The sequence below is a fragment of the Mustela nivalis genome (assembly GCF_964662115.1).
Source record: "Mustela nivalis genome assembly, chromosome: 1".
NCBI lineage: Eukaryota > Metazoa > Chordata > Mammalia > Carnivora > Mustelidae > Mustela > Mustela nivalis.
Genome location: NC_139020.1, coordinates 79,554,621 through 79,576,926, shown reverse-complemented (window position 1 = coordinate 79,576,926; position 22,306 = coordinate 79,554,621). Strand labels below are relative to the sequence as shown.

At 39.7% G+C, this 22,306-nt stretch overlaps 1 long non-coding RNA gene across 1 annotated transcript in view; it reads left to right on the top strand.

The window, feature by feature from the left end:
* Positions 1 to 1,356: 1,356 nt before the first annotated feature.
* LOC309841887 overlaps positions 1,357 to 22,306 on the top strand; it is a 52,088-nt gene continuing 31,138 nt past the window's right edge. Inside the window, exon 1 of the long non-coding RNA XR_014299378.1 lies at positions 1,357 to 1,529. This is a non-coding gene — a long non-coding RNA (uncharacterized lncRNA). The remainder of the gene's footprint in view (positions 1,530 to 22,306) is intronic.

The following is a 22,306-nucleotide window of genomic DNA, read 5'->3' as shown; positions in this document are numbered from 1 at the left end:
AGGAGAAAATGAACATTAATATGTTCCAACCATGTGCCTAGACATTTATTGTCTCTTTAAAGCCCACAGTAATCAAGAGGCAGGAATTATCTCACGTCACTGATGAGGCTCACAGAGGTTTTTCCCCTGACCTAAACCAGCATGGAACTGACTTGGAATCTGAGGTCTTTCTGCCTACCCGTTCAATCATATCATATTGCCACTCAGGAAACAGACTAAATTAAAAAAAAAAAAAAATACAGAGTTGGTTTTCTTTTCAGACTCACAATTCTATCCAAAGTACAGATAGCTAGAAATGTTTCTCATTGGCTTTTTGGTGAGTGGAGAATCTGCATTCACTGTATGGAGTTGAGAAGGTTATAAATTCAGGCCTGGTTCCAGAAAGGCTTTGTTTATAAACTGTGTTGGCTATTTGTTTAGAAGTGAGTGCTGTTTAGGTTCCCTTCTACAGAGGCTTTTCCACATCAAAGTAGCCCACTTATTTATCACTTTGGGATTGTTGTCAAATTGTGGTGGGTCTAAGGACCCTTTGTGATTTTAATGTGTGTTTTCTGGCATCCCAAGACTTCGATATTGTCTTTATCATATATAACCTTTGTCCACCTGCTTTCTTGAAATAGTATTGAGAGACTTACTGCTGGAATGAACCAGAGGGTGTCTTCCAAATTAGAGATCACAATTATCTTGGATAGTTGCTAAAAATTTGTGAACTTAGGCTGGCGTTTTGGTGCTCCCAAGGTAGCTCTGCTTTATTGTTGGGAAATTGAGACTGGGTTGTACTGGGCTGGTTTTAGATTTGTAGTATTTTTGAGCTGGTTTATCCATGCAGAAACTGAAGTTTAGGAATGTCCACACTCACACAGCTGAGTTGGGACTTGAGCCTGAACATTGCCAGCAGACATCTGGTCTAGTGTTAGTAGTGGCAAACCGTGCTGTAAAAGCACACCTCATCCTGGGCCTTCTTTGCTCCCTATGATTGATACAAGCGGGAAAGAGAAAGCTTCAGAAAATGGATGTTGGACTCTGCTTTGGAAATCAGTCTTGGCTATAGGTACCACACAGGACCCTGGAGGGTTCTCTGGGTTTCCCTCTTCTTGAGTAACTGTGGCTTACCCTATTTGCTGTCTCTTTTCTCTGTGGCTGGTTCTTCTTTGCTTCACAAGAGACTTCTGCCCTTGTACAGCCGTTCAGGTGCCAATGAACAATCAATTCTCACTGAAAGGCAGAAGGATCTAGTTTAGTGCTGGCATATGTAGGTTACTTATTAACTGATCTGAGGCAATCCTGGTTTCTTTTCATCTCCCTTCACTTCCTTGTTGCTAATCCACGAGAACCAAACATTCAAATTTAGCTTCCTACTTCCTTTTTCCCTCCCTCTTCAGTTTCATTGAAGGTGCCTCTGGACTGGACAGTGGAAAGGTCTCCATGGGGTGTTAATGTTACCTCTGCAAAACTACCCTTGGTGGGAACTTTGAAGATCTACGCAGTTTTTTTTTTTTCAGGAATCAGAATACTGGACCAGAAATTCAGTGAGTTGTTTTGTCATGTAATTGTATGCAATTTTGTTCTCTAGATCATTTTTTAAAAAAAGGTTTTATTTATTTATTTGAAAGGGAGCACAAGCAGGGGGAGAAGCAGGCTCCCTGCAGAGCAGGGATTCCGAGGTGGGGCTTGATCCAGATTAGGACCTGAGCCCAAGGCAGATGCTGAACATAGTGAGCCATGCAGGCGCCCCCCCCCCCCCTTTTTATTCTTCCTAACAACTTTTTCTTAACTTTGAGTGATATGGGAGATATTGAAAAGAAACTTATCTTTTTACTTTTTAAAGATGTTATTTATTTATTTGTCAGAGAGAGAGAGAGCGCGCGAGAGAGCGAGAGCGCACAAGCAGGCAGAGTGTCAGGCAGAGGCAGAGAGAGAAGCAGGCTCCCTGCTGAGCAAGGAGCGCAATTCGGGACTTGATCCGGGGACCCTGGGATCATGACCTGGGTGAAGGCAGCAGCTTAACTAACTGAGCCACCCAGGCGTCCCGAAACTTATCTTTTTAAAAGAGATTTCTTTATAGAAAAGAGTAGTATGTGTTCATATAAGGAGTTAAAATTATGTAAAGATCCCTTGATTTTTTTTTTTTAAAAGATTTTCTTTTATTTATTTGACAGAGACACAAGAGTTGGTTCCATACAACCATTTGTGTAAAAGAATAGGAAAGGAAAGGTTGAGGAAAAAAGAAGGTGCAGGAGGGTTTCCTTGTATGCATATAGAATATCTCTGGAAGAATATACAGGAAACTAATAATGTTGGTTGCTGGGAGACATATATGAGGTAAACTGTTATTGTATACCCTTTTGTGCCTTTTGAATTTTGAGACTTAATCTTAACTAAAAGTAAAAAAGAAAAAAAAAAAAAGGACATTTGGGTTTCAATAATAAAGAAATAAATAATCATATCTTGACTCCTAAGTTGTAGAAGTAGGAGACTGGGATGAAATTTTAAAGAAAAACAACTTTCTTACTATTTTTTTTTTTAATTCCAGTATAATTAGCATATAGTGTTATATTAATTTCAGGTGTATAATGTAGTCATTCAACATTTCTGCACATTACTCAGTTCTCATCCTGATAAGTGTACTCGAAATCGCCTTCATCTAGTTCACTTATCCCCCCACCTACCTCCCTTCTGGTAACCACTAGTTTATTCTTTTTACTTAAGAGTCTGCTTTTTAGTTTGTCTTTTTTCCTTTTCTTTGTTGTTTGTTTTGTTTCTTAAGTTCTACATATGAGTGAAATCATATGGTATTTGTGTTTCTTTGACTTTTTTCACTTAGCATTATGCCCTAGATCCATCTATGTTGGTGCAAATGGCAAGATTCATTCTTTTTTATGCGAGAGTAATATTCCATTGTGTATATAGATACCACATCTTCTTTATGGGTTGTTTCTATAATTTGGCTGTTGTGAATAATGCTGCAATAAACATAGCGGTGCGTGTATATTTTTAAATTTGTGTTTTTGTATTTTTTTTTTTAAGATTTTATTTATTTATTTGACAGAGAGAGATCACAAGCAGGCAGAGAGGCAGGCAGAAAGAGAGGAGGAAGCAGGCTCCCCGCTGAGCAGAGAGCCTGATGTGGGACTCCATCCCAGGACCCTGAGATCATGACCTGAGCTGAAGGCAGTGGCTTAACCCACTGAGCCACTCAGGCGCCCCTGTGTTTTTGTATTCTTTGTGTAAATACCCAGTAGTGGAAGTACTGGATCATATGGTAATTCTGATTGTAATTTTTTGAGGAATCTCCATACTGTTTTCTTCATTGGCTGCACTGTTTGCATTCCCACCAACAGCATACAAGAGTTTCTTTTTCTCTACATCCTTGCCAACGCTTGTCATTTCTTATGTTTTTGATTTTAGCCATTCTGGCAGGTGTGATGTGATACCTTGTGGTTTTGATTTGTATTCTTTCTTACTATCTTTTTAAATCTCATCGAAGTTTACATTTAGTATTTTTTTAAAGATTTTATTTTATTTGACAGAGAAAGACAGCGAGAGGGAATACAAGCAGGAGTTGTGGGAGAGGGAGAAGCAGGCTTCCTGCTGAGCAGGGAGCCCAGTGCAGGGCTGCATCCCAGGACCCCCAGATCATGACCTGAGCTGAAGGCAGATGCTTACCAACTAAACCATGCAGGCTCCCTAGTATTTTTTTAAAAAATATTTTATTTATTTATTTGACGGAGAGAGAGACATAGTGAGAGAGGGAACACAAGCTGGGGGAGCAGGAGAGGGAGAAGCAGGCTTCCCACACATCAGGAAGCCCATGTGGGGCTCCATCCAGGACCCTGGGATCATGACCTGAGCTGAAGGCAGACGCTTAAAGACTGAGCCACGCAGGCACCCGCATTTAGTAATTTTTCAAAGTAGTTTTCCTTAAGCTCTTTTGGATTTCATTAACAGGGCTGAGGAATTTTTTTTTTCTTTCACTTTTATATTTCTTTCTTTCTGAAGTTTTCTTCCCTCTCATAAAACATCACCTATTGGCTGCAGCCAGATTCAGTGGGCCAGTGGGAATCAAAGTTGTCCCATTCCTGAGCAACTAAACCTATTTTCTGCTGGCATTGTGTTTATGGAGCAAAAGCTGGAAAGTACCCTCCACCCCTTACTCCATTATTTTCTCCCATAGAGGAATCCCTTCAGTTTATTATTATTTTTTTCTTTTCCTGAGTAGTGTCCAAAGGTGAATGCCAGAGAAATCTTTTCTTCTCCAATTGAAAAAAACAAAACAAAACAAAACAAACTTGTGTACAAATGTTTTATTCTGAACCATAGCTTTTTTTTTGTTTGTTTTAAATGGTTGTAAATTGGAAGTATTTTTCTGTTTACTGGATAAGTCATTAAAATGCAGTCTTGGAAGAGAGTGAACACAAATTGTGTACAAACTTCTTTTTCACTTGTCAAAAGAGAAATGTGGAAACTACTGTTTAGTGTCCAAGTTTTAGTCAAAAGCAAAAGCTCAAGTTGAGCCGTTCTCAAAACATTCTTAAATTTCTCCTCTCAAATTTGGTGAAGTAAAAAATTATATATCTGCTTACAAAATTCTTCCCTTTTTTTTTTTTTTTTTAAAGATAACTATTTTTTGGGGCACCCAGTGGCTCAGTTGTTAAGCATCTGCCTTTGGCTCAGGTCATGATCCCAGGGTCCTGGAATCGAGCCTCACATCAGGCTCCCACTTGGTGAGAAGCCTGCTTCTCCCTCTTCTACTCCCCCTCCTTTTATTCCTTCTCTCTCTGTCTCTCTCTGTCAAATAAATAAATAAAATCTTTAAAAAATAAAAAAAAGTTAACAATTTTTCTTTTTCCTTTTTTTTTTTTTAAGATTTTATTTATTTGACAGAGATCACAAGTAGGCAGAGAGGCAGACAGAGAGAGAGGAGGAAGCAGGCTCCCCTCAGAGCAGAGAGCCCCATGCGGGGCTCGATCCCAGGACGCTGGGATCGAGACCTGAGCCGGAGGCAGAGGCTTTAACCCACTGAGCCACCCAGGTGCCCCTCTTTTTTTTTTTTAGTAGGCACCACACCCAGCCCTGGAGCGTAGCACAGGGCTTGAACTCACCACCCCAAGATCAAGACCTGAACTGAGATCAAGACTCAGACACCCAACAGACTAAGCCATCCAGGCACCCCCCACAAAATTCTTCTTTTTTCTTTATGAAGATTTTTATCTATTTATTTATATTAGAGAGGGAAAGTGGGGGGGGGCAGAGCGAGAGAATCTCAAGCAGATTCCCCGCTGAGCCAGAGACCCTTGATCTCATGACCCTGAGATCATGATCCGAGCTGAAATCAAGAGTTGGCTACTCAACCAACTGGGCCACCCAGGTGCTCCCCTTTCCTCCCAAATTGTCTTTGCTATGTTACTTTTTATTTGTTAGACTGAGCAGATCATATGTTTTTATGCTTAACAATTTAAAAAACTTAAAAGGGTATTTGGCGAAAATTCTCTCATTTCTGTCCCTCAGCCATCCAGCTGATTCTCTAATAGGCCAACAGTATTACTCATTTCTTATATATATATTTTTTTCAAAACGACACATATGTGTAATTATATATATATAAAACATAGAGTTGTCCCTCTTGTCTGCGGTTTCCGCAGCTTCAGTAACTGGAAACCTCTGCTGTTGGTCAGAGGTGAGTCACAGCTCAAGGCTCCGTCACGTCCGTCACTCACCTCTCTTCATCTCCTCACGTAGGCATTTGTCCTCTCACATCATCACAAGAAGGTGAGTACAGATACAAGATACAAGATATTTTCAGAGAGAGACCACATGTCTTACATATATAACTTTCATTACAGTATATTCTCATAATTGTTACACATTATTGTTAGTCTCTTACTGTGCTTAATTTATACATTAAGCTTTATCATAGGTCCATATTCGAGAAAAAACATTGTAGGTATAGAGCTCATAGTAGGTATATTCACCATTTCAGGTATCTGCTGGGGGTCTTGGAACGTCTTTTGTGTGGCTAAGGAGGGAACTACTCTATATGCAAATATATATGCATGCTTTTTTTCTCTCCTTTTAAAAAATAGTAGTGCACTAGTCACATAATTTTGCATTTTTTCTTCTAACAATGTAGTTTATCATTCTATATCAGCCTATAGATCTTCTTAATTCTTTATTTTTAAAAAGATTTTATTTATTTATTTATTTGACAGAGAGAACACAAGTAGGCAGAACAGCAGGCAGAGGGAGAGGGAGAAGCAGACTCTCCACTGAGCAGGGAGTCCAAAGTGGGGCTCCACCCGAGGACCTTGGGATTATGACCTGAGCTGAAGGCAACTGCTTAACTGACTGAGCCACCCAGGCGCCCATTTTAATTCTTTAAAAAAAAAAAAATTTTTCTTTAGAGCAGTTTTTAGTTCATAGCAAAATCGAGGGGAAGGTACAGAGATTTCTCACGTACTCCCTGACCCCACATGGGCACTCCCTCCCCCATTATCAGCATTTCCCACCAGAGTGGTACATTTGTTACAACTGATGAACCTATTTTGACACATCATTTTCACCTAAAGTTCATGGTTTACCTTACAATTCACTCTTGGTGTTGTAAATCTTAGGGGTTTGGACAAAGGTATAATGACATGTACCCATCATTATGGTTTTATACAGAATATTTTATTATTGTTAAAACCCTGTGCTCTGCCTATTCATCTCTTCCACTTCTGGCAACCACTGACCTGATTTTTTTCACTGTTTTATCTTTTTCAGAATGTCATATGGTTGAAATCTTATAAAAATGTAGCCTCTCAGATTGACATTTTTACTCAGTAATACGCATTTAAGGTTCCTCCACATTTTTTCACAGCTTGACAGCTCATTTCATGTTAACGCCAAATAATATTGCATTGTCTGAATGTACCACAGTTTATTTATGCATTTACCTGCTGAAGGACATCTTGGTTGCTTCCAGGTTTTGGCAGTTATGAATACAGCTGACATTTATGAATACATACAAATATGTGCAGATTTTTCTGTGAACATAAGTTTTTTTTTTTTAAGATTTTATTTGTCAGAGAGAGAGAGAGTGCGTGTGCACACACACAAGCGGGTGGGAGCTGCAGGCAGAGGGAGGAGCAGACTCCCCGCTGAGCAAGGAGCTAGATGCAGATGGCGGACTCCATCCCAGGACTCTGGGTTCATGACCTGAGCCAAAGGCAGATGCTTAACCAGCTGAGCCAACCAGGCACCTGTGTTCCACATCCTTGCCAGCATTTGGTGCTGTCAGTGTTCTGGATTTTGACCCCTTTAATAGTTATTTGGTGGTATCTCATCATTTTAATTTTCATTTCCTGGATGACATATGGGGATCATCTTTTCATATGCCTATTTGCCATCTGTATATCATCTTTGCTGGGGCCTGTTAAGATCTTTGGCCCTTTTTTTTTTTTTTAAAGATTTTATTTATTTATTTGTCAGAGAGCGAGAGCGAGCACAGGCAGACAGAGTGGCAGGCAGAGTCAGAGGGAGAAGCAGGCTCCCTGTGGAGCAAGGAGCCTGATGCGGGACTCAATCCCAGGACTCCAGGATCATGACCTGAGCTGAAGGCAGCTGCTCAACCAACTGAGCCACCCAGGCGTCCCTCTTTGGCCCATTTTTAATTGGAGTATTTTCTTGTTGTGTTTTGAGTTTTTCGTGTATTGTGGATAGCAATCCTTTTTCAGTTGTGCCTCTTACAAATATTTTCTCCCAGTCTTGTGGCCTGTCTTCTCATTTTCTTATTAATGTGTCTCACAAAGCGGAAGTTTTTAATTTTAATGAAGTCCAGCTTATCAATTCATTCTTTCATGGTCAGTGCTTTTAGTGTTGTATCGAAAATGTCATTGCCACACTCAAGGTCATCTGAGTTTTCTCCTGTGTTATCTTCTAGGAGTTTGTAGTTTTGGATTTTGCATTTAGATCTGTGATTCATTTTGGGTTAATGTTTGAGAAGGATTTAAGGTCTGTGTCTGGGTTCATTTTTTTGGGATGTGGATGTCCAGTTGTTCCAGCACCATTTGTTGAAAAGACCGGTTTTGCTCTGTGGCATTGTCTTTGTTCTTTGTAAAAAATCATTTGATTCTATTTTTTTTTCCTTTGGTGAGCTTTATACCCAATGTGGGGCTTGAATGCATGACCCCAAGGTCAAGAGTCACATGTTCTACTGACCGAGCCAGCCAGGTGCCCCAATCAGGTGATTCTATTTATGTGTGTCTATTGCTGCACTGTCTGTTCTCTTTAATTGATCTATATATTTATATATTTATTTTGCCAATACCAGGCAGTTTTTCTTAATTGTTGTAGCTTTAGAGTATGTCTTGAAATTGAATAGTGTCAGTCTCCAAATTTGTTCTTTTTCAATATTGTGTTGGATCTTCTAGTTTCTTTAATTTTTTTAATGGCTGCATATTTTCCACCAAATAGGTGTGCTGAAATTTTAAAAAAATATTTTATTATCCTTTTAAAAGATTTTATTTATTATTTATTTCTGAAAGAGACAGTGAGAGAGAGCAGAGGGGAGTAAGTCAGAGGGAGAAGCAGACTCCTCGTGGAGCTGGGTGCCCAATGAGGGACTCGATCTCAGGAGTCTGGTATCATGACCTGAGCTAAAGGCAGTTGCTTAACCAACTGAGCCACCCAGGCGCCCCTTTAATATTTTATTTTTAGGTAATCTCTATACCCAGCATGGGGCTTGAACTCACAACCTTGAGGTAGAAAATCACATGCTCTATGGACTGAACCAGCCAGGGGCCTCTGGATGTACTGAACTTCAACCCAGATTAATGGTCAGTAAGGTTGCTTCTGATATTTGAAAACAGTGTTGCAATGATTAACCTTAAATATATATCATATTACACCTAAGTACAGCTTAGTATAATTCTACTTGGAAGTAGAATTGCTAGGTTAAAAATATGTACACTTGTAATATTGATAAATATTGCCAAATTGGCCTCCATAGAATTTGTGTTTTTATTCCTATCAGAAATGTATTACAGTAACAGTATCTCCACACTCTTATCAACACAGTTTGTTACCAAACTGTTGAATTTGCTAATCTGATAGGTAAAAATTGGCATTTTGGTATAGATGAAACTTGCTTTTCTCTTACTTCTGGGTGAGCAGAGTGTCACAGCAAAAAGTGTCACTTCATTTTTTTTCAGTCGAGGTCGAAAGATCAACTTTGAAAAGAAACGAATAGTTTTTTTTTTTATCACTGCCTGGTAGAACAGGGCCAACACACTTAACTTTCTTAGATAATGTGCATTTAGTAGCGTTTCACACCTTACTTTCAAATCTCAACATTTCCCTTATCTCCCTAGGACTAGGAGAGTTTTTCTTTTTTTCCTTTTTTTAAAGATTTTATTTATTTGTCAGAGAGAGTGAGGAGCACAGCAGGGGGAGGAGCAGAGGGAAAGGGAGAAGCAGGCCTCTGAGCAAGGAGCCTGATGTGAGACTCCATCCCAAGCCTCTGGAATCATGACCTGAGCTGAAGGCAGATGCTTAAACAACTGAGCCACCCAAGTGACCCAAGACTTATTCCTTGATACCTGAAAGCACCTCCTGGCATGCATGTTGGCAGAATGGTATGAACCAAGGCTCTGGCCTTGGTTCTAGTCTTTGGAATCGAAGCTAATTTGAATTCTTTGTGGGGGCATAGGTTCTTGTCTCGTAGCATTACTGAAGGAGAAGATGAAATGTTGGACATTCAGACTTCAGTGTATTCTGATGCTGTTTGCATCAGAAGGAGATCCTTCTCTTCCTTGAATGGAGATGAGATTCTCATGGGATAATGGAAGATTCTGAGGGCAGCTGTGAACAAGACCCAGCCACTAGGATATTGTATCCCCACTCCAGTTCCCGTGATTTTAAAGTGAACATAGTAGGTATTCCAAGGGGAGGAAGCTATTTAAGAGAATATAACAACTGAAAACATATAGGTCAGTGACAAAAAACCAGGAGTTAGTTACAATATCTTTAATCTTTTTTATAGTGATTTAAGAAAAAAACCCACCAAAATCCACATGATAAATTTCATTTGAGGAATTTTATAATACTGTTTAGTTTTATTTCCCAATGTTTCTCATTAATGTTTTCTATAACGCCTTTCTTCGGATGACAACTTCAGACAAGTTGGTTATTAGTTAGATTTAAAAAGAATGAAGAACTTGCAAGCTTGAAGAGATCAGTTAATGTGAAGTTCAGTGGATATATTTAACTTGTCGTAACTTCACTAGCTTCCTATTTTTTCCAGAGCTACATTTTTATTTTTAAAATATTTATTTACTCCAGTGCCTGCGTGGCTCACTCGTTGAGTGACTGACTCTTGATTTTAGTTTTGGTTGTGATCTCAGGGTCATGGGATTCTCTCTCTCTCCCTGCCTGCTTGTGCACACTCTCTCTCTAAAAGAAAATAAATAAAAAAATAAAATCTAAAAAAAATTTATTTATTTATTTATTAATATTGACCTTTTTTTTTTTTTAAAGATTTTATTTATTTATTTGTCAGAGAGAGAGAGAGAGAAAGCGCACAAGCAGGCAGAGTCGCAGAGAGAAGCCGACTCCCTGCCGAGCAAGGAGCCCGATATGGGACTCGATCCCAGGACCCTGGAATCATGACCTGAGCTAAAGGCAGCAGCTTAACTGACTGAGCCACCCAGGTGTCCCAGATTTATTTATTTTAGAGAGAGAGAGAGAGAGCATGCGCACATGCATGTACATGAGTGAGGGAGGAACAGAGAGAGAAGGAGAAAATCTCAAGCAGACCCCCCTCCCTCACCTGAGTGCAGGTTCGGTCATTGGCATTTGTGCCCATGACCCTGAGATCGACTTGAGCCTAAATCAAGAGTCCTGGTGCTTAACCGACTGAGCCACCTCCCCACCACACCAGAGCTTCTTAAGAATTAATATTTCAGCTCATGAAAAACAAAGCTGATTTTCCACAACTTAAAAATATTTGACTAGATTTTTTTTCTGATCTCTTAAGCTTGATGGTTCTTATGACCAACTCAGGTTTAATATCTTATTTCCTTTTGTAATATTGCTTTGAGGACTTTTTATATTTCCTTCTTTTAATTTCTGATCTTGGGATGCCCGGGTAGCTCAGTCATTAAGTGTCTGCCTTTGGCTCAGGTCATGATCCCAGGGTTTTGGAATTGAGCCCTGAGTTGGGCTCTCCGTTGAGGGGGGAGCTTGCTTTTCCCTCTCTCTGCCTGCTGCTGCTCCCTTTGCTGTGTTCACTGTCTCTCTGTCAAATAAATATATAAGATCTTAAAAAAAAAAATTGATGGAAATTTGCCAACTCTGACCTGAGCATAGGGAAGTAGAGAGGATTGAAACTAGGAAAGCCTGCATTTCGTTAGTAACTCTGTGGTACCTAGTAGTGCGTGCTGTCCCTCTTTCTGTCTTTCCCTCTCTTACGTTATTTATTGAGAAGCAAAATTGCATGGATCTTAAGAGGGTGCAATCTTTGGGGGAAAAGTGTGATCTTTGGAGTTAGACTTTTCTGAGTTTAAAATCACAGTGTTGTCACTTGGATAACTGTGGACCTTAGGTAATTACTTAATATTTCTGGGGTTCTGTAAAGTGGGCCCTTAGGATTATTGTAAGGATTAAATGAGATAATACAAATACTTACCACAATATCTGGCACATAGGAAGTGTTAAAATACCAGCAGTTATTACAAAGTGACAGGCACTGAACTGGTTCATTTTTGGGCTAGATCGTCCTGATTTGGCTGTAAGACTCCAAGGCTCTGTGGCTTTAAATGTGAATTCCCAGGGTTGAGTTCTGTTTCTAGCAATATAGTTTACCAGCACTTTGGCTGAAATAATTTAAAGATGCTGGATACAATGGAATATTTTTTTTTAAAGATTTTATTTATTTATCTGACAGAGATCATAAGTAGGCAGAGAGAGAGGAGGAAGCAGGCTCCCCGTGGAGCAGAGAGCCTGATGCGGGGCTCGATCCCAGGACCCCGGGATCATGACCTGAGCTGAAAGCAGAGGCTTTAACCCACTGATCCACTCAGGCCCTTTAACCCACCGAGCCGCCCAGGCGCCCAGATACAATAGAATATTAAATGCAATGAACCAGTGTGAAAGTAATGAATATTCAGGTCAAAAGCTAAGCGAGATGGGATCTGTTGCAATGACTTTGACTTTTTCCTTGAGGGCATTTGCCAAACCAGTTTAACTTGTACTTCTTTTTTTCATGGTCTTGAGGACAAAAGGGATAAGAGACTAGGTAAGACATCTGAGTGGGACCCTTTGGTTATAAAGCTGGGACTTCACAAGGCTTCTCGCTCAATATAAAGGTGAATTAGAATGAAAAATCAAAACTCCTCTCTCCTAAAAACTGTTTAAGACTGTAAGAAAAGTCACCTTTCAAAAACTGTGGTTCTGAACAAATGCTTGCTATTTGGTCCCAAGAATTTGTGAACCTAACTAAACTAGCTCCAATACAGATGTGTATGTAGAATTATAATAACTAGATGGTCAGAAAAACCTCAAGATGAAAATTTGATTTAAAGTACTTCCTAGGGCACCTGGATGGCTCAGTCGTTAAGCATCTGTCTTCGGCTCAGGTCATGTTCCCAGGGTCCTAGGATCAAGCCCCACATTGGGCTCCCTACTCAGTGGGGAGCCTGCTTCTCCCTCTCCCACTCCCCCTGCTTGTCATCCACCCCCCTTTGTCTCCCTCTCTGTCAAATGAATAAATAAATAAATAAATAATCTTTAAAAAATAAAAAAAGAAAAGTAGTTCCTACAGGCCTGCTGGCTGGCTCAGTCGGTAGAGTGTGAGACTCTTACTCTCAGGGCTGTGAATTCAAGCCTCATGTTGGGCATGGAGCCTTCTTAAAAAAAAAAAAAAATAAAATAAATCGTACATTGCAAGTGTCCCTGGAACTGTGCAAAAGCCAATTTCCACCCTTCTTTTGGAGGAATCTATTTTTGTCCTAGACATCAGAGAAACCTCATCAGTACAATTTGAACAAAAATAAGCATTTCATAGTAAAAAAAAAAAAAAAAAAGATTGAAAACAAGACGTGAGCTGAAAAATAAGAAACTGTAAAGATGAACCAACCTATTTGAAAACCATATAGAGCTTGAAAAAAAAAAGAATCACTGAAAATCAGAACTCAGTGAATGGGTTTAACAGATTATTCCAAGCCAAATAGGGAAAATAGTTAACGGAATGATCCATCCGAAGAAAGTTTCCAGTGGCAACACAGAGAAGCAAATGACGAAAAACCCAAAAGAAAGGTTAATATGGAAGTTGGAGAATTCAGATCCCACATAAGTTAATAGTTTCAGAAAGAGAAGAGAGAATATGAGAGGAGGCAACATTTAAAAGATAATGCCCAGGACTTTTCAAAGACCAAGAAAAAACACAACTGCCCATAATTCATGAGGTCACATGAATCCCGATCATGAGTAAAAAAACTTCCACACATAGATAAAATATAATTAAATGATAGAACACAAAAAATAGAGAAGCTCTTAAGCAAGGTCAGAAGGGAGAGGCAGTTTATCTTTAGAGACATGATGAGGGGCACCTGGGTGGCTCCGTCCCTTAAACATATGCCTTCAGCTCACGTCATGATCCCAGGGTCCTGGGATGGAGCCACATACTGGGCTTTCTGCTCAGCGGGAAACCCGCTTCTCCCTTTTCCTCTGCTGCTCACCCTCCTTATGCGTGCTCTCTCTTTCTCTCTCAGATAAATTATTTTAAAAAAAGACATAATAACGCAACAAGAGAAGATAGAAGAGAATAAAATATTATCTTTCTTGTACTGACAGAAATTAACTGTCAGTTTAGACTTTTATTTCCATTAAAAATATCTTTAAAAAATGAGAGTGGAGACTTTGCAGACTTCGCAAAAACCTAGATTTTGCTCTGCAGATTATCACTAAAAGGGTACATTTCAGGCAGAGGTAAATTATTTCCAGATGGATGGCCTCAGAAGCAAAAAGTAAGGATGAGCAAAAAAAAAAAAAAAAAAAAAAAAAGGGAAAAATTTATAAGTTAAAGCACATACTGATTAGATAAAATAATAATGTCTTTAGTGGGAACTAGATAAAACAAATGAGGGTGCCTGGGTGGCTCAGTCATTGTCCTGATTCCGGAATCCTGGGATCTAGCCCCACATCGGACTCCCTGGTCGGCGGAAAGCCTGCTTCTCCCTCTACCATTTTGCCTGTTTGTGTTCTCTTTCTCTCTGTCAAATAATTAAATAAAAATTTTTTAAAAATGGTAAAAGTTGGGAGAAGTAAATAGAGTTAATACTTTATAAATTTCCTGCATAGTTTGGGAGGAAGTCAAAGATACTGGTTAAATGTAGATTTTGGTTAGTGAAGTGTGTATGTTAAAATTTCTGAAGCAACCACTAAAAATGACGGAACAACTTTCTAGCTAATGGGGAAAATTGAAATGAGAAAAATAAATCTTGAAGTCAAAAAAGCTGAGAAAAGAAACAGAATAAGACAAATAGCAAGTACAAAACAAGATATAGAAATAAATAACGAATGTTATCAGTAATTATAATCTGAAGGAACCAAAGATTTTTACACTGGATGAAAAATGAATTCAGCTCTTTGCTGTTTATAAAAGACATGTCTGAAACATAAAGATACAGAGAAGTTAAAAGTAAAAGAATAGAGAACAATAAATGGATGATTAAAAGCCAGAAGAAAGCCTGCAGTATTGACATTGGGCAAAATAGACTTTAGATAAAAAACAAAAGAAAGGGGCACCTGGGTGGCTCAGTTGGTTAAGCAACTGCCTTCAGCTCAGGTCATGATCCTGGAGTACCAGGATCGAGTCCTGCATCAGCAGCCAGCTCCACGGGGAGTTTGCTTCTCCTCTCTCATGCTCTCTTTCACTGTCTCTCTCTCAAATAAATAAAATCTAAAAGCAAACAAAAAAACCAAAAGAAAGTCTGCAGGATTGACAACGGGCAAAATAGACTTTAAATGCTAAAAAAGCATTTTTAGAAAAAAAAATGGGTATATTGATTAAAAGTTTCAACTCCTCGGAATGATGAACTTTTTAACAAAATTTATTTTTTTAAAATTTTAAAAAGATTTTATTTATTTATTTGACAGATAGAGATCTTTGGGGGAGTCAAAAGGTATATGTGGATTTTCAACTATGTGGGATATTGGCATCCCTTTCCCACCTTATTGAGTTGCTAACTGTATTACTAGTGAGATTTTAATCTGTTTCCTCAGTACTTGATAAAGTGGGGGAAAAGATCTGTGATCATATACAAGATTTAAGCAGTAGAATTTGAATAAGTTTGAGGTGATAGGCATGAAAAAACTATCTCAAAACTGCAGACTATGCATTTTTTCCAAATACACTTAGAACATTTATAAAAAAAACATTCAAACTTTGTTACCAGGCAAGTCTTACAATTATTTAAATTGTACAGTTACAATTTTTTAAAGATTTGATTTATTTACCTGACAGAGAGAGAGAGTATCAAGCAGAGGGAGCAGCAGGGAGAGGGAGAAGCAGATTCCCGCTGAGCAGAGCACCCCATGTGGGGCTCGATTCCAGGACCCTGGGATCATGACCTGAGCTGAAGGCAGACGCTTAACCAGCTGAGCCACCCAGTCACCCTGAAGTCTTAGCAATTACTGAATAATTGTGTCATACAGACCATATCTGTGACCACAATGCAATTAAGCTCAAAACTGATTAAAAATATAACTATGAATAATCATAGAAATGCTTCAAAATGACCTTTTCATCAGAGAAGAAATCATCATGGAAATCAAAGTATTTTTATCTTCTAGTTACTAGAAGATAAAAATACTTTGATTTTCATGACGATAGAAGATGAGAAAAATGTTATGGGTCAAAATTTAGGGTTGGGGAAAGAAGCTAAAGCGTGTATAAATGCTTATATTAGAAAAGAAAACCTGGGGCGCCTGGGTGGCTCAGTGAGTTAAAGCCTCTGCCTTCGGCTCAGGTCATGATCCCAGGGTCCTGGAATCAGGCCCCACATCGGGCTCTCTGCTCGGCGGGAGCCTGTTTCCTCCTCTTTCTCTGCCTGCTTCTCTGCCTACGTGTGATCTCTGTCTGTCAAATAAATAAAATCTTAAAAAAAAAAAAGAAAAGAAAACCTGAAACTTAGCTAAATGTTGAATTTAGAAGATTCAAATAGGGTGCAAAAGAGATTCAAAGAAAATAGAAAAGAATAGTAGTAATACTTTCATGTTATTCATTACAGAGGAACAATAATGACAAATTTTGGCTCTTCATAAGAGCTAGTAATGTTTTTGATAAACATATGATGAGAGTGACTTAAATAGAAGAGAACAGTACAAATAAACAATTACAGGATTGGAAAAGCAGATGTTTTAGATACTAAAAAGACTGTATTCTGAACTAATTTATGCCAAAACATTTGAAAGCTTAGAAAAAATTAATGAATTACTAGGTAAATATAAATTTACCAAAACTAAATTTGAAAAGATAGGAAGGCTTAATAATCCTAGAATTTTTAAATAAAATAAACCAGTTGAAAACAAACAAACCAGTAGCCAAATATTTCTTTGTAAAGGAAGGTCCAGACTGAGGTTTGGTTTTTTGTTTTTGTTTTTTTTTTAGATTTTTCTTTATTTGATAGAGAGGAAACACAAGCAAGGGGATTGTGGGAGGGAGAAGCAGGCTTTCCACAGAATAGGGTGCCCCATGGGGGGCTTGATACCAGGACCCCTGAGCTGAAGGCAGACACTTAACAACTGAGCCACCCAGGTGCCCCCTGAGATGGATTTATGAGCAAATGTTTCCTATCAAACATTCAAGAAAAAGATAATTTCAAACTCGTATAAATTCTTCTGGGGATTAGAAATCCATGTTATAAAGCTGTAATAACCTCAATAAAAAGTGTTGAGAACAATATGAGAAATGGAAATTGTAGGCCAATAGGAACAAGTAGGAACATACACATAAAAATCATAAAACATGAGCAAGCTAAATCACCAATGTATTGAAAAGACAATACATCATGAACAGATTGGATTCATCCTGGAATCCCAGTGTTGGTTTAACATTAGAAAATTTACCAGGTGCTCGCTTCGGCAGCACATATACTAAAAATAGAAAATTTACCAGATTTTGGTAAATTTACAGCAGATTAATGGTGAAAGATCTTATCACGTGCAGAGAAAGTGTGTTAAAAAGTTTAATGTTATGTAAAAAACTGTTCAAGAAATTGAAATACAAGGGAACTTTCTTAATATGGTAAAGAATATTTATAAATAACCTACAACAAACATCACTGTTAATGGTGAAACATTGATTTTTTTTTTAAGATTTTATTTATTTATTTGGGGGGGCTGCAGGAAGAGGGACAAGCAAACTTGGCTCTGAGCTCAGAGCCCAACTTGGGGGCTTGATCTCATGACCCTGAGATCATGACCTGAGCCAAAATCAAGAGTTAGAGAACTGAGTGACCATTCAGGCACCCCAGGATCCATTATTCTATGCAATATTGTTTTTCATAGTTGGGTTTTTTTTAAGATTTTTTAAAAAAAATTATTTATTTTGACAGAGATCACAAGTAGGCAGAGAGGCAGGTGGAGAGAGAGGAGGAAGCAGGCTCCCCGCTGAGCAGAGAGCTCAATGCAGGGCACAATCCCAGGACCCTGAGATCATGACCTGGGCCGAAGGCAGAGGCTTAACCCACTGAGCCACCCAGAAGCCCAATAGTCGGTGTTTTATATCCTGTTTTTTTTTTTCATATAGCATTTTATCATGGACATTTTTCTACACTCTTTTACAAAACCTTTGCAAACACGTTTGTTAACTACCTACACGACTGGCAAAGCTAACCCAAGAGTTGAATATTTAGAGTTCTGATTTTTTTGTATTATAAGAGATGATGCAGTGAACATTTCTAGGTATGCATTTTGGCCTGTATCTTTAATTACTTTTATAATAGTATATTTTCAGAAGACTATTGCTAAACCAAAAAGTAGGGACTCTGTCAAGTGCTGGATACATACTATATTTTAAACTAGTCTTTTCAAAGGAAGTGTGCATGTTCTTTGGAGGGTGGACTGTATCTCATTGCTCAACTAGCTCAGAGCATATTCAGCTCCTGATTGCTGTAAAGAAATAAAATACACCAGGAACTTAGGGTTTAGTGGTGTCCCCTTCGAGCCTTAAAAAAATGAACAAAGTACCCTTTTATTTCTTTCCCTTTGTGGACATAGCTGGGAGGGGGCTCGCTTGGAATTAGGCTGTTTGCAGAGCCCTTTAACAACCAGTTTGGCAGTGCTTGGAAACCTGTGGGAAGGCAGGGAGGGAGCTTGTGACAAGGGGGTGAGGGGGTGGATACAGGACAGTGACCTGCCAGCAGAGAAGTGGAATGGGGCCCCTCTGACCAGGGCCCCCCACAGCTCACCCAGGCAGTGTTCTGAACTGCTTGAAAAGCTGGCAGTTGGGTCTGGTCCAAAGGAAGAGGAGATGGGGCCCTTGATACCCTGTCCTTGCACTGTGTAATTCTCTTTACTTAAAATTAGTGGAGAAATTCTAGAGGAATCTGCTTTCTTTGAAATTTAGCTTTTAACTGAGTTTGGTCTGAATTCTCAACTTCTAGGGATAGCTCGGTACAGAAATTCCCAAATGTGTTTTTAAAAGCCATGAGGTGCAGGATGCAGTTTTGGGAACTTTTCCCATATGCCTTCCTGTCTTTTTTAAAAATTTATTTATTTTAGAGGGGAAAGGGCAGAGGGAGGGAGAGAATCTCTTAAGCAGACTCCCCACTGAACTCAGAGCTCCACAAGAGGCTCGATCTCACGATCCTGAGATCATGACCTGAGCTGAAATCAAGAGTCGGACACTTAACCCACTGAGCCACTGAGGCGCCCCATGCCTTCCTGTTTCTAAGCACTTATTACTTTATGAACATTACTGTCAGAGCCTATTAATTATGTCTTTTATCTCACAGCAAGGCTTAAAGAAAGGGAAATCAGTACTTCTCCATATAAGCTAAATGCTACACTGCTAATGGGAATAAGCTGTGCTTTCTCAGGGCTATTTTAATTCATAATTAAAGGCAAAGCGGGGGCGCCTGGGTGGCTCAGTTGTTAAGCCTCTGCCTTTGGCTCAGGTCATGGTCTCAGGGTCTTGGGATCGAGCCCCGAATTGGGCTCCCTGCTCAGCAGGAAGCTTGCTTCTCCCCCTCTCACTCCCCCTGCTTGTGTTCCCTCTCTCTCTGTCAAATAAATCTAAAATAAAATAAAAAGACATAGGGATTGGGATATTGGGGAGGGGTTGCCCATAATCCTTATTAATAGAGTGTGGGATATTAAAGGTCAGAAGGTCTGAGAGAGCATCTCATTCACCGCCACCCCTTTTTTGTACACAGATGAAGCAGCTGAAGTACAGGGGTGTGAAGAGATTTACCTGACAATTTAGAGGTAGGACTGGTTTGCACCTCGAGCCTCTTAACTTCCAGTCAGGCATTTTTCCATTGCCCTTTGATGCCTTACTACATCCTGTGAGCTAGTTATTTCTTTTCCAATAGCAGGGTGAGTGCATACATTATGTTTTTTTTTTTTTTAAGATTTTTATTTATTTATTTGACAGAGATCACAAGTAGGCAGAGAGACGGGCAGAGAGAGAGGAGGAAGCAGGCTCCCTGCTGAGCAGAGAGCCTGATGTGGGACTTGATCCAAGGACCCTGAGATCATGACTTGAGCTGAAGACACAGGCTTAACTCACTGAGCCACCCAGGTGCCCCCATTCATTATGTTTTAATTTCGGGCTATAGCCTTCTTCCCCTAGCAATCTGGAGAATACACTGATCTCTTCAACAGTTTTCACAATGCTGGCTGGCCAGCAAATTTGGCCTTGGTGTTTCTGAACTTGGTCCAAGTAGCTCACTCAAATTTCATTGCAAAGAAACCTCCCACTATCTGATAATCAGAGGACTGACACTTGACTCTGATCTCTTGCAATCTGTCTACTTCAAAGGCTCCTGGCTGGAGGAACAGGGTATGCAGGTTTTTGAAGTCACATTTAAGCTTCTCCTCCTGCCTCCTTTCCTTCATTGATTGGCCCCTACTGGAGTTGAATTGAAGGGTTGGGATGGGAAGAGTAAGTCTTGCCTATCACTAATACCACAGCTCTAGGCTACTTCCATAGGGAAGCGGAGTGTTAGGGAAGGAACTCAGCTGGACGGAGTATAGCGTTGGACTGGACACAGTGGATTTGGAGTCTGAAGACATGGGTTTGCAACCTGTTGTGTCCTATTAACCTCTTTGAACTCGTGCTTAATAATCAATGACTTGGGGCGCCTGGGTGGCTCGGTTGTTGGGTGTCTGCCTTTATCTCGGGTCATGATCCCGGGGTCCTGAGATCAAGCCCTGCATCAGGCTCCCTGCTTGGCGGGAGGCCTGCTTCTCCCTCTCCCACTCCTTCTGCTTGTGTTCCCTCTCTTGCTCTGTCTCTGTCAAGTAAATAAATGGAATCTTAAAAAAAAAAAAATCAACGACTCATAGGGCTATTGTGTTAGGTTTTTATTTTATTTTGTTATTTTTAAAGTGTTTTATTTATTCTAGGGAGAGAGTGCACATGCATGGGGTGGGGGGGCAGGGTGTGAGTGGGGGTGGAGAGGGAAGTAGAGGTAGAATGTCAAGTGAATTCTGCAACAAGAGCAGAGCCCACCAGGGGGGCTCCATCTTAGGACCTGAGATAATGACCCAAGCTGAAACCAAGAGTTGGAGGGTTAACCAACCGACTGAGCCACCCAGCCACTCCAATAAGTGTCAGTTTTTTTAAAAGGCAAGATATAAATGGAATATTGTACAAACCATAGTGATTTGCAAAATATATATTGAGAGAATGGGAGGAATGAGAGGGGTAGTGGCAGTTTTTATGGAAGAGGGGTGCCAAGGAGAATGGACTGTGGTGGTAGCAGTTGGGGTAGGTGAACAGGGAGAAGTAGTGGTCAGCATATCAGCGTATCATAGACAGATCCCTCTACTTAAGGGAGGAAAAACAAACAAACAAAAAAGCAACAACATGGATGGATCTAGAGAGTGAAATGCTGAGAGATAAAAGCCAGTCGGAGAAAGACAAATGATTTCACTCACATGTGGAATTTAAGAAACAAAAGATCAAAGAATAAAAGAGAAAAACAAAAAACAGACTCTTAACTGTGGAGAACAAATGGGGTTACGGAGGGGAGGCGGGTGGAGGGTTGGTGAAGTAGGTGAAGCGGGTTATCCCGATGAGCACTGAGTAATGTGCCGAACTGTTGAGTCGCTACATTGTACACCCGTAACTAATGTTAACTCTACTGGAATTAAACAATTTAAAAATTGTATATGTATTTTTTTGTGTGTATATACATTTATGTTATATATACATATATATGTATATATGTTATATAACTATATATAATGTTCCCTTCATCCTGCAAAGTTCTTTTAAGGATTTTCCTATTTTAATTCCTTAGGCACAGTGTTAAAACTGATTTCCATTTATGAATTTGAATAGTTGTTTTTTATTTATTTGACAGGGAGAGAGAGAAATATATGTATAGAGAGAGAGCACTCAAGCAGGGGGAGTGACTGGAAGAGGGAGACAGAGAAGCAGATTCCCCACCGAGCAAGGAGCCCCATGCGGGGCTTGATCCCAGAACCCAGGGATCATGATCTGAACTATAAGCAGATGCTTAATGACTGAGCCCCCGGGCGCCCTAAATAGTTACCCTTTACTAAGCCATTCAAGTGACTTGAATAGATTTGCAGTGTTTTATAAAACTCATGTTAAAGCAGTGATAGAGATTTGCCTCACATTTAAAAACCACTAAGGGAATTCTGAAGCTTAAGAGAAAGTTTCAGGTTTTGCTTTGCTTCCTACACCTTCACGGGGCATGAGGAAGACTTTGCTACCAGAACAAAGGACTTGAATGCAGTAGATCTCCAAGGAAATCTCCAGAAAATACAGAATTATATACTGAAACTCAGGACTAGATAAAAACACTTGCCCCCTGTCCCCCCTGAGTCAGTTGTTAGAGAGGAAGCTCGAAACGGAGTGCTTGTGATTGCCAGGCGGCCTCTCCTTCCATTTTGCTCTGCTGACACATCTCACCAGTCAAGACTCTTTGGTTGCAAGTGATAGAAAGCTCAATGTGATGTGGCTTAAACAACACTAAACGAAAAAGGGGATGTACTGTCTCATTTACCTAAAAAGGGCAGGGATAGGTGTAGCTTCAGGTGTGGCTTCAATGATACCGGCAAGACTTCCTTT